The sequence below is a fragment of the Myotis lucifugus genome, unplaced genomic scaffold (genome assembly GCF_000147115.1).
Source record: "Myotis lucifugus unplaced genomic scaffold, Myoluc2.0 scaffold_56, whole genome shotgun sequence".
NCBI lineage: Eukaryota > Metazoa > Chordata > Mammalia > Chiroptera > Vespertilionidae > Myotis > Myotis lucifugus.
In genome coordinates, this window is record NW_005871104.1 from 6,199,992 (window position 1) to 6,211,305 (window position 11,314).

An 11,314-nucleotide genomic window follows, 5' to 3' on the forward strand; every position below is an offset into this window, starting at 1 on the left:
CCTTCCTCCCTTCCTTCCTTCCTTCCTTCCTTCCTTCCTCCCTTCCTCCCTCACTCCCTCCCTCCCTCCCTCCCTCCCTCTCTCTCTTTCTTTCTTCCTTTCTTTCTCCTCATCTGAGGATATTTCTTCCATTAACTCTTAGAGAGAGTGGAAGGGAGGGAGGAGAGGAGAGGAGAGGAGAGGAGGAGGAGGAGGAGGAGGAGGAGGAGGAGGAGGAGGAGAGAGAGGCATCAATTGGTTGCCTCCTGCACATGCCCTGACCTGTGCCTGGAATCGAACCTGAAATCGAAGTCCATACCCTTGACCGGGAATCTAACCTGCAACCCTTTGGTCCTTGGGCTGATGCTCCAACCACAGAGCAAAACCGGCTAGTGATGTAACATGTTTTATTTCTTAAAAAACAAAACCAGAACTGAAACAAATAAGGACATGTGGTAAAGTTCTTAAAAATAGACAGTGAGGATACATTATTCTATTTGTGCAAGTTAAATATTTCACTAAAATATTTTTAATTTTGAGGAGCATTTTTGAGGACTGTGATGCGGTTGGTCTCAAGGCCATTCCTTGAGAAGCACTGGCTTAGGAGGCGAGAGAATGGACAGAGCTGCCACTTCCAAATACGTACCCACGCCCTTCATGTGTAAGAGCTGAGAGAGTCAGGGAAGTTTCTAGAAGGAGATGGGCAGGAGGACCTGGTCTTCAAGGGCAGGGGAGGTTCAGAGAAGTGGAGGGAAGTAGCATGGTAAGGAAGCAAGCAGTCTGAGCAAACGGGAAAGTAAAACACTAGGCTGTGTGTGTGTGTGTACATACATACGCACATACACACACACACACACACACACACACATACACACACACACACTGAAATATTACTCAGCCATAACAAGAAGGAAATGCTGCCTTTTGTGACAACATGGACGGACCTTGAGGGCATTATGCTAAGTGAGATCCATCTGACAGAGAAAGATAAATACTGTATGTTCTCACTTATATCTTTTTAAAATATATATATTTTTTATTGATTTCAGAGAGGAAGGGAGAGGGAGAGAGAGAGATAGAAACATCAATGATGAGAGAGAATCATTGATGGGCTGCCTCCTGCATGCCCACACTGGGGATCGAGCCTGCAACTCAGGCATGTGCCCTGACCAGAACTCAATTGGTGGCCTCTTGGTTCCTGGCTCAACACTCAACTGCTGAGCTACACCGGCTGGGCTATCTTTTTTTTTTAAATCCTCACCCAAGGACATTTTTCCCATTGATTTCTAGACAGAGTAGAAGGGAGGGACGGTGGGGGGGGGGGAGAGAGAAACATTGACATGAGAGAGACACATTAATTGTTTGCCTCCCGCACGTGCTCCTACCAGGCTTGGGGAACCTGCATACGTGTCCTTGACTGGGAAGTGAACCTGCGACCCTTCTGTCCATGGGCAGAAGATCTAACCACTGAGCAGACTAGCCAGGGCCTCACTTATATCTTGAATCTAACAAAGCTGAATTCATAGAAGTAGAGAGTAGAATGGTGGTTGCCAGGGCAGGGTGGTGGGAGAAATGGGATCTTGGCCAAAGAGTACAAATTCCCAGTTATAAAATAAGTTCTGGGGATGGTGACTATAATTAACAATACTGTGTAATACACTTGAAAGTTGTTAAGAGAGATCTTAAATGTTATCATCATGCACAAGAAAAGAGGTAATTTTATGAGGGGATGGAGGTGTTAATGTTATGTGGTAAGCATTTTGCAATACATACATGTGTCAAATCATCACACCATACACCTTAAACTTACATATGTTATATTTTTTTCCAGCTTTATAATACCTCTATAAAGCTGGAAAAAAATTTTTAAAGGTGGTTTTTTTAATTTTAATTTTTAAAAAACATTTTTTATTGATTTCAGAGAGGAAGGGAAAGGAAGAGATAGATAGAAACATCAATGATGAGACAGAATCATTGATCGACTGCCTCCTGCATGCCCCCCTACTGGGGACCAAGCCTGCAACCCAGGCATGTGCTGACTGGGAATCGAACCGTTGACCTCCTGGTTCATAGGTCAATGCTCAACCACCGAGCCACGCTGGCCAGGCTTGTTTTTTTGTTTTGTTTTGTTTTTAAAAATATACATTTTTATTTATTTCAGAGAGGAAGGGAGAGAGATAGAAGCATCAATGATGAGAGAGAATAATTGATTGGCTGTCTGCTGTATGCCCCCCACTGGGGATCGAGCCTGAAACCTGGCATGTGTCCTTGATGGAATCAAACCTGGGACCCCTCAGTCTGCAGGCCAACGCTGTATCTGCTGAGCCAAACCAGCTAGGACTGGAAAAAAAATTTTAAATAAAATCTCTGCCTTTCACATATCTCTGATAATTTAGTAATGTTTAGCTCTCCATTTGTTAAAAGAAGTCTCAGGTCTTTTTGGTTACATATTTGCCAGGGGATAGGGCTACAAACGTGAGCGATTCAAGTAGATAAAAATGGGGGCTGCACAACCACTCTCACGAGATGCTGAACAACTTGGTAAAGCTGTAGACAAAGCAAAGTGCAAGCATCAGCGATTACTGGTTCGCTGCAGTCCAGTATATCTCCAAGCAGTGCAACACAACAACAAAACCCAAAACCCAAACAACTTTGTTAATGTTTGTGAAGTTCCATTCCAGGCTCAGGTCATTATAAACAGGATTTCTTTTCCTTTTAAAAACTATACTTCTTGTTTTACATATTGTGATTGATTTTAGAGAGAGGAAGGGAGAGGAATAGAGAGAGAAACATAGATAGAAACATCGACCAGCTGCTTCCTGCACGCCCCCTACTGGGGATTGAGCCCGCAGCCAAGGTACTCAAGGTCCATGCCCTTGACCAGAACTAAGCCTGGGACTCTTCAGTCCTTGGGCCTACGCTCTATCCACCGAGTCAACCTGGGAAGGGCTAATCCGGATTTCTTCATTTGTTCATTCAAGAGTCATGTGGGAGGTGAGACAGTTCCTCACTGTGCAGGTCTGTCTCGTGTACTGCAGGACTTCTAGTCCCTCAGTCCCTACCCACTCACTAAATGCCAGCTGTGTCCCCACAGCCCCAAACAACTCCACATGTCTCCAAAATGACCCCTAGGGGGCGACACCGCGCCACTGAGAACCCCTTTCTGAAATGCTTACTGAGTGCTACCTGAGAGACCAGCAGGGGGCAGCCTGACGCAAGAAATGGGAACTCCTAGGCCTGTGCACCCCAACTCTGGAGATTGGCCAGGCGTGGCCCTTCCGTTCCAGAACATTGAGGGGTCATCGGCCTCCACTACACTCCTCCCACATACACCATTTACAAGTGGGGGAAACAGTCTCGGAGGAAAGGAGATGTGAGATTTGTTCCATATCTACTGAGTGGCAGTCAGAAGAGGCATTCAAGAAGCAGAAGCCCAGAGTCGTACAATCCCTGTGCCCTGAGAAACATCATCATCGGATCCCCAGTTCTCAGCCAGAGGACAGACAGACAGGGGCCAGGGCCCTCGCATGCCCCGGGGCTGCCGCTGGGCTTGGAGAGAAGGCGGGGTGCTGGAGTGGGAAGAGACCAGCAGCCTGGTCCTGGTCCCCGCCCTGGTGGTAACTGGAAGACTACCCCTTCACAGCCGAGGCCTTCCCATCTGGAGCCCCTGAGTTCCTTTCGTAATGAAAATAATACACACGAGGTAAAAACTATCTAACAAAAACCTTTAAGCTGTGCAGAGGGCATAAAATGAAGCTAACATGTCTCCTCTTCAGCTCCTATTTCATTTCCTAAAGTAAACTGGTAATATTCCTTATGTCTTTCTGGAACTATATTACACAGATTGGATTATATTATAAATTTTATGTGCTGTTTTTTAAAATCTATATATTTTTTATTGATTTCAGAGAGGAAGGGAGAGGGAGAGAGAGGTAGAAACATCAATGATGAGAGAGAATCATTGATGGGTTGCCTCCTGCATGCCCCACACTGGGGATCGAGCCCGAAATCTGGGCATGTGCCCTGACCGGGAATCGACCTGTGACCTCCTGGGTCATAGGTCAATGCTCAACCACTGAGCCAGGCTGGCCAGGCTATGTGTTGTTTTTAATTAAAAATATTGCAAGTAATCTTTCCATAACAATGATATATATTTGCCTCCTTCCTTCTGGTGCCTGCACAGCAAGAATTCCATAATTCAAATGCCCCTGTTTCATGCTGCACCTACTGCTAACCATGCCCTAGGCTTTCTTGTGAAGTGTCTTGCGTGACAGCACGGTATGGGAACAGCCTTGTACACAGATCTGTGCACATGTACAAGGATTTCTGTAGGAGGAATTCCAGGAAGTGGAATGCTGAGTCAAAAAATATGTGTGTTTAAAACATTGACAGCTGTTAGCAAGGTGTCCTCCAAATGCATCCGTTTCCCGTTTCAACTTTGTCCTCAGGCATAGGATATGGCCATCTCTCCTCCAGGCCAGCAAGGGGAGGGAGTCATCTTTGGGGCCTTGATCTTTTCATCCATGTAATAAGAGGCTTGGACTGGGTGATACCCAGGGTCCCTTGCAGCCCTAACTTTCCAGGTCTGTGACTTGTTCCTCCAATGTCCAGCTTGGGAGTGGAACCGAGTCTCAGATTTGAGTAGCTCGTGCAAAGGCCCTGCGATCTCTCTTCTTCATTCCTCCCTTGCATCCTTTCCTTTCCCTTTTCCTCTCCTCATCCAGTCCCAGGAAGGGTGTAAAACCAATGATGAAGATCAATAATGATTTCTTGTAACACTCATGAGCCACCTGTTAGCAGACCCAGTTCTGAATTGCTATGGGAACCTTGCAGGTCCTTCCCACCTGCCCATCCATTTTCCCACCTGGTTTAGAAACCTCAGCCTTCCCTCCCAGGGCTCCCATGCAGGTCTCTTGAGATAACATCTTACAAAGTCCTTTGCCAAAAGCATGCCTTTTTCTGCCCCTGGAAGGAATTATTTTCACTTGTTCTGAAGAAGAGTCTCTGCATGTACTTGTAACTCCTGCCAAGAAACCTGAGAGGCCCCGAATTCCTCAGCGCCTGGATTCCAGAATCGCTTAATCTGCTGGCTGCTCCCTTCCAAGGGGTGCTGAGATGATGGAGTTATGAGCTGCTTAAAGGCTTAGAGAGTGTCAGTTTGAAGGGAGGAGAGAGTGAGGGAGCGTCTGCTGCCACTTGGCTCGACCTCTCAGATGAAAGAGTTTGGGAGAAGGGCGTGTTTACAGGGATCACAGCAGACACCCTGGAGGGGCCAGAGTTCCCCTGGGACTTCTCAAAGATGACAGAGGATTGACATCATCAAACCCCCCACCCCACCCCCAAGATGCGAACTTGGGATCATCAGAGCCTGAAGGCTCATGGGGATTGGGGAGGATGATGGGGGCTGCTTTGTGTTGCACAACTCCAGGGGGCTCCATTTACATTGGCTACACAGTAAATGGTGCCCCGGAGAGGTACAAAGTATTGCTGATGACAATAACACAGCAGCCAGCATGATCTTTTTTAAAATGCAAAAACAAAACCCCTAATGACTTCTTGTTACAGTCAAAATAAAACCCATAAATCTCTCTGCATGATCTAGCCCCATTTTCTTCTCCAACCTGTTGTCCTACCATCACCCTGGCTTACTAAGTTCCAAACACATTAACCTTCTTTCTCTGGACTCCAAACAGGCGGGCAGGCGGGGCACAGTGGCCTAGTTAGTTCCTGCCTCAGGGCCTTTGCACAAGCTGCCACCAGACCTTCCCAAGGCTGGCTGATTCTTGTTATTGAATGCTCATCCTACTTTCAGAGCTGGGCTCTTTCTATTCACTTCCAACTTCCATTCAAAGTCCCATCTACAAGGAGCTGGGCCAGTGGACCCCAGTGTCTGTTGTATCGACAATGAACAGAGCGGGGAGCGTACTTTGAGGGGCAGCCTGATCTGTCCTGACAGACCTGTCACGGTGCCTGAAATTCCCAACCATTTTTCTTTCATCTGAGTCCGGGCATTGTGTCTCCAGAAGACTCCTATTATTAACACAGAAATACTTCATCAAAATCTCACCCTTTAGGAGAGATTTGTTTCTCAGATAAGCTGAGGTGAAACAGCAAAGAATGGGACCCCGAGGGAGGAGGAAATTCCCAGGGTAGCAGTGGTAGTACATTATAAAGGGGGAAGGTTGGGGGGCGAGGCTTGGGGGCAGCAGAGTGGAAGAGAGGTGTGGCCCCACGCCAACCTCTGCCAATCTCATTTTGCCTCGGGCTGGCCTCAAACCTGAACCACAGAGAGCCATTCAAATGCCAACAAACAAACATGACAGCAAACAAAGAGCTGTCTGTGTTGGGATCACCAGTCCCACGGGTGGTTTGGGTGTAGTGGAGAGCAAGACCCGGGGTTTGGAACAGATGGCATTTAGAAAGATGGCATTTAGGGGAAAGAGGGCCATCCCCTACCTCCCTGTACCCCTGCCCACTGCCCCTGTGGTGAGGACTCCACATCAGAGGCACTCCTGGGGGCTGGACCACACAATCGGAGCCCCTGTTCACTGGTCCGCCCTCCTGGGTGGGGGCCCCGGGGGCTGTGTGCAGTGCTTGGACAGCTGGAATGGGCAGAACACAAGCAAGTCCAGCAAGACTCTGACAGTCTAGCTAGACTATCGGTTTCTATTGGATCAGCAAACTGCAGCCTGCTTGTGCAAAGAAAGCAGGGTGCCCACACCCTGTTCCTGCAGTCAGCTAGGAACACCCACAGGAAACTTAACAGAACGACCAACAGTGTTGCCAGCGGAACTATTCCTGAGCACCCATGGTTCTGTCGGCAAGGTTTGTTCCATCCATCCTCTGTTACTCTGGGGGGCAGGGGGTGGGGGGGTGGGGGCAGAAAACCAGGGGCTGCTGCCAGAGCTTAGTTCCAAGGCTGATGAGCAGGCCTCCAACGTGAAATAGTTTCCCTTTCTCTCCCTATTCAAAGCCTATCTGTTCTCCCCCCTCCCCCTTTATTTTTATTGATTTCAGAGAGGAAGAGAGAGGGAGAGGGAGACAGAGATGAAAATATCAATGATGAGAGAGAATCATTGATTGGCTGCCTCCTGCACACCCCGTACTTGTGATCGAGCCCGAAACCCAGGCATGTGCCCCGACCAGGAATCAAACCGTGATCTCCTGGTTCATAGGTCAACGCTTAACCACTGAGCCACGCCAGCCGGACTAAAGTCTATCTGTTCTTAAAGGCTCAGCTCAAGTCCCGTCGAGTCCACAGCAGCTTTCTTTCCTTTGAGCTCCATTCGCCATTTGCTTCACCGGGTCCTTTGCACAGGCAGCCCCATGTCACTCCTGTTTATCGGATGCCTAACGTCTCTCCCCAACTCATCCTCAGCTCCTCGAAGGCCCAATGCTGAGCGCACAGTATCAGCAGGAGGGGGGCGGGGGGGGGAGGCGAGAAACATGATCACGCCTGCTCGCCACACTTCAGTTTATTGGTTTATAACAGGATCAGCAAACTGCAGCCTGCTTGTGCAAATAAAGTTTTATTGGAATACAGCCACTCCTGTTTGGTTATAGGTGCTGTCTATGGCACAACAGCAAAGTGGGGCAGTTGTGACAGAGACCGGATGGCCCACAGAGTCTAAAGTATTTACCATTTCTGTCCCTTCACAGAAAAAGTTTGCTGACTCCTGGTTTAAATCCTGGGTCACCTCCAGCAGTCCCTCGGGCCTGACCTTGAGCAAGGCCCTTTGTTCAGAAGCCTCTGCTTCCTCTTTTGTAAAGTGATGAGTTTGGGCTGTGCAGTCTCCACCTCTTCCCAGCTGACTCCATTTGGCCAAGTTGTTCTACAATTAAGTTGGTACAAAAGTTTGCTAATAAATAGTCTTAATTCACACCCACGAGGGTGGCTATTATAAAAAAAAAGCAGAAAATAATAAGTGGTGGTGAGGCTGAGGAGAAATTGGAACCCTTGTGTACTGTTGGTGAGAATGTAATATGGTGCAGCCACTGTGGAAAACAGTATAGAGATTCCTCAAAGAATTAGAATTACCAAGTGATCCAATTCCACTTCTGGGTATATACCTCAAAGAAGTGAAAGCAGGGTCTCAAAGAGATATGTGTACATCCATATTCATAGAAGCGCTACTCACAATAGCCAAAGGCAGAGGCAATCCAAACGTCCGTTGACAGGTGAACAGATAAATAAAATGTGGTATATACTGCAATGGACCGTTACTCAGCCTTCAAAAGGAAGGGAATTCTGACACGTGCTCCATCCTGGATGAACCCTGATGACATTCGCTAAGTGAAATAACCAGTCCCCAAACCATAAACACTGTACGATTCCACTTCCATGAGGTACCCAGAGAAGTCAAACTGATAAAGTAGCTGGTGATTGCCAGCCGGGGGGTGTGGCAAAGAGGAGTTGATGTTTAGTGGGTACAGAGTTTCAGTTCTGCAAGGTGACATTGACTGGCTGCTCAACAGTCTAAACATCCTTAACACCACTGAACTGCACACCCCCAAATGGTTACAATGGTAAATTTTATGTTCTAGCCCAGTGGTTCTCAACCTTGGCTGCACATTAGAATCACCTGGGAATCTTTTTAAAATCCTGATTTCTGGGCCTCATCCTCCCGAAATTCTGTTTCTTTGTTATGGGGTGGGGCCACAACATTAGTAACAAAGAAACAGAATTTCCGGAGGATGAGGCCCAGAAATCAGGATTTTAACAAGATTCCCAGGTGATTCCAATGTCCAGCCAAGGTTGAGAACCACTGGTCTAGACCTAAGTTTTTGGGTTTTTTTAAATAACTCTTTAAAGCTCTTGTGTGAGTGACTGTGGAGGCCTCCCAGGGCAGCATTTGTCTGTCTACCTGCTGCATCCCTCGCCCCTAGAACAGTGCCTGGCATGGAGCAGGTGCCCGGTACTCGTTCAGGGCGTGAGTGAACCCCAGTCCCTGCAGTGCTATTTTATGCACAACCCCTTTCAGTGTGAGGGTGACATCACAACCACTGTTTGAAGGCCAAGCCAAACCCCGAGGGTCCTTCTGGAACTTACTCTTTCACCTACTTTGTGCCGCCAGATGAATTGGCACAGCTGGCACTAGGGCAGGGAGCTAACTGTGCGTGGGCTGTGACATCCCCACACCTACCCAGCGCCAGACCTCGCCAGCATGCTTACAGGGAACTTAAATAAACAGCCGTGTCTCAAAGCACTCTTAGCGGATTTGCTCTACCAGACGTGAATACGTCAAACGAGATCTGAAGTTTAACGACGCCCGAGACATGCACTTCTCCTCGTTTCTGTTCCAGTCACAACTGTTCTGTCCGTGCTGGGTCGGTTCTGTTTCTTCTCTGACATACTCGACTCCAGAAGCGGGGAGCTAAGCTAAGACTTGCCTTTAACCTTTCTTCTGCCTTCTTACACGATGGTGGGAGCTACTCAAATGGGAGCATTTTAGAGAAAGAGGAGCTCTTATTTCAACGTTCGCTGTGGAAAATTGGAAGCATATGCAGAGGCATACAGGAGGCCATCATGAGCCTGCCGTACCGTGCCCTCAGCTTCAGCAATGATCAATTCACATCCAATTTAGTTTCCTCTCTACTCACCCCCGTCTGCCCTCCTAGCTCTCTTAGGGTTTAAGTACATGTTTTTATTGGAGCAAAATATACATTCAGAAAAGTGCAGAGGTCATAAATGTACAACTCGACGAATTTTCACAAATGGAGCACATCCGTGGAAACTACCCCGTTCGAGAGCTAGAGCGCTCATTACCAGCTCCCCAAGGGCCCCGCGTGTCTACTGGGGAGATTCTTACTGATTTCTGGTCCAATATCTTCATTTTGCAGAGGAGAAAACAAAGGCCCAACAGGGAGAATGACTGTCTGAAGATGACAAAGTTCAAGGTGCTGCTACTACTTTGTAGACTTGGAAATGCGATGCCTCCCGCACAGAACACATCCCTCCGGGCTGCGGCCACAGTACCTGGGGAGCAGAGGGCTCAGGGCACCTAAGTCCCCTGGACCTGGAGGACGCTAGTGTCAGGGCGTGGTGCACCTGCCTTTGTGGGCAGTTCCCACACCCTGGCTGTTCCCAGAGTTCTGCAATGACCTCTTCCCTGATCACACGCTCCCAAGAGGCTTAAAAGACTGTGCCAGAGGGGCCCTTTGAGATATGATCATTTTACAGTTTGCTGAAAGAAAGAAAGGAAGAAAGAAAGCTATAAAGCTTTATTTTTAAAATTCCCTAAATTAGTGGCTTGTTATTGAAAAAAAAAATAATTCTAAAAATAGAGAAACATACCAAGCAAGCATATACTATTCCCTTGCCTGAACAGTGAATTAGTCAGGGGTACAGGTGGCTACATGGTAGACGGGCTTTATACGTGTGTAATTTAACAGCTAGAGGAGAGAGCTGCCTTTTCGCCTTCCCTCCTCCTTGGCTTTCTCTCAGTCATATTTCTGCTGCCACAAGCAGGGTGAGAAGGAGATGAGAAGGGGGTAGAGAGACTGCCCCTGGCCATGTACCACAGAAGCCCAGCTATTTCTTTTGGGTTTAGTGTTGTGCCTCTGTGTGTGATAGAATCACGGAGCAGTGGGAGTATTCCCAGCACCAAAATCTCTGTGACAGGATCAGTTCCTAGAGACATGGAAGGTTAGAGCGGGATGCAGCCCCGTGTTCAGCCACGTCGTCCTGTGTATGCATGACAGTGGGGAAGGCCAGAGAAGCTGTGTGGTTTCCTGGGGTCTCCCCACCAGCGCGTAGATTAAACCCAAGTCTCCTGACTCCCAGGGTAGAGCTCTTTGTACTCTTCCACTTGTACCCCAAACATACACATGTGCTCCCTGGGCTGAGTGTCGACTCTGGGTTTGTAAAACAAGGTCATCGTGGCAACAACTCAAAGAGCCTGCCCTTGGAGAGCTAAATAGGCTAGGAACATCCTGGCCAGTAGGTGGGTGTAGCACTCAGAACCAATTAGGCTGCAAGGGACAGAAACCGAGATGAAATGCGCTTTAGCACAAAGGGAATTCACTGGCTCATGTAACCAAGAGACTTCAGGCATGGCTGGACCAAGGGCTCTCTTCTCTCCACCTCTCGGCTTGCTCTGCCTGTTGGCCTCTCCCTTGGGCTGCAGCTGAGCTTCCTCTGCATGGATGCATGTGGTGGGCTGGACAAGGGCCCCCAAAGGTGTCCACGTCCTAATGCCTGAGTCATGCATATGTAAATGTACACGATCCAAGTGGTTTTACATGGGGATTAAGTTGAGGATCTTGAGATGGAGAAATGATCCTGGATGAGCCCAATGTCATCATAAGGGTCCTGAGGGTGGTCAGAGTAGATGTG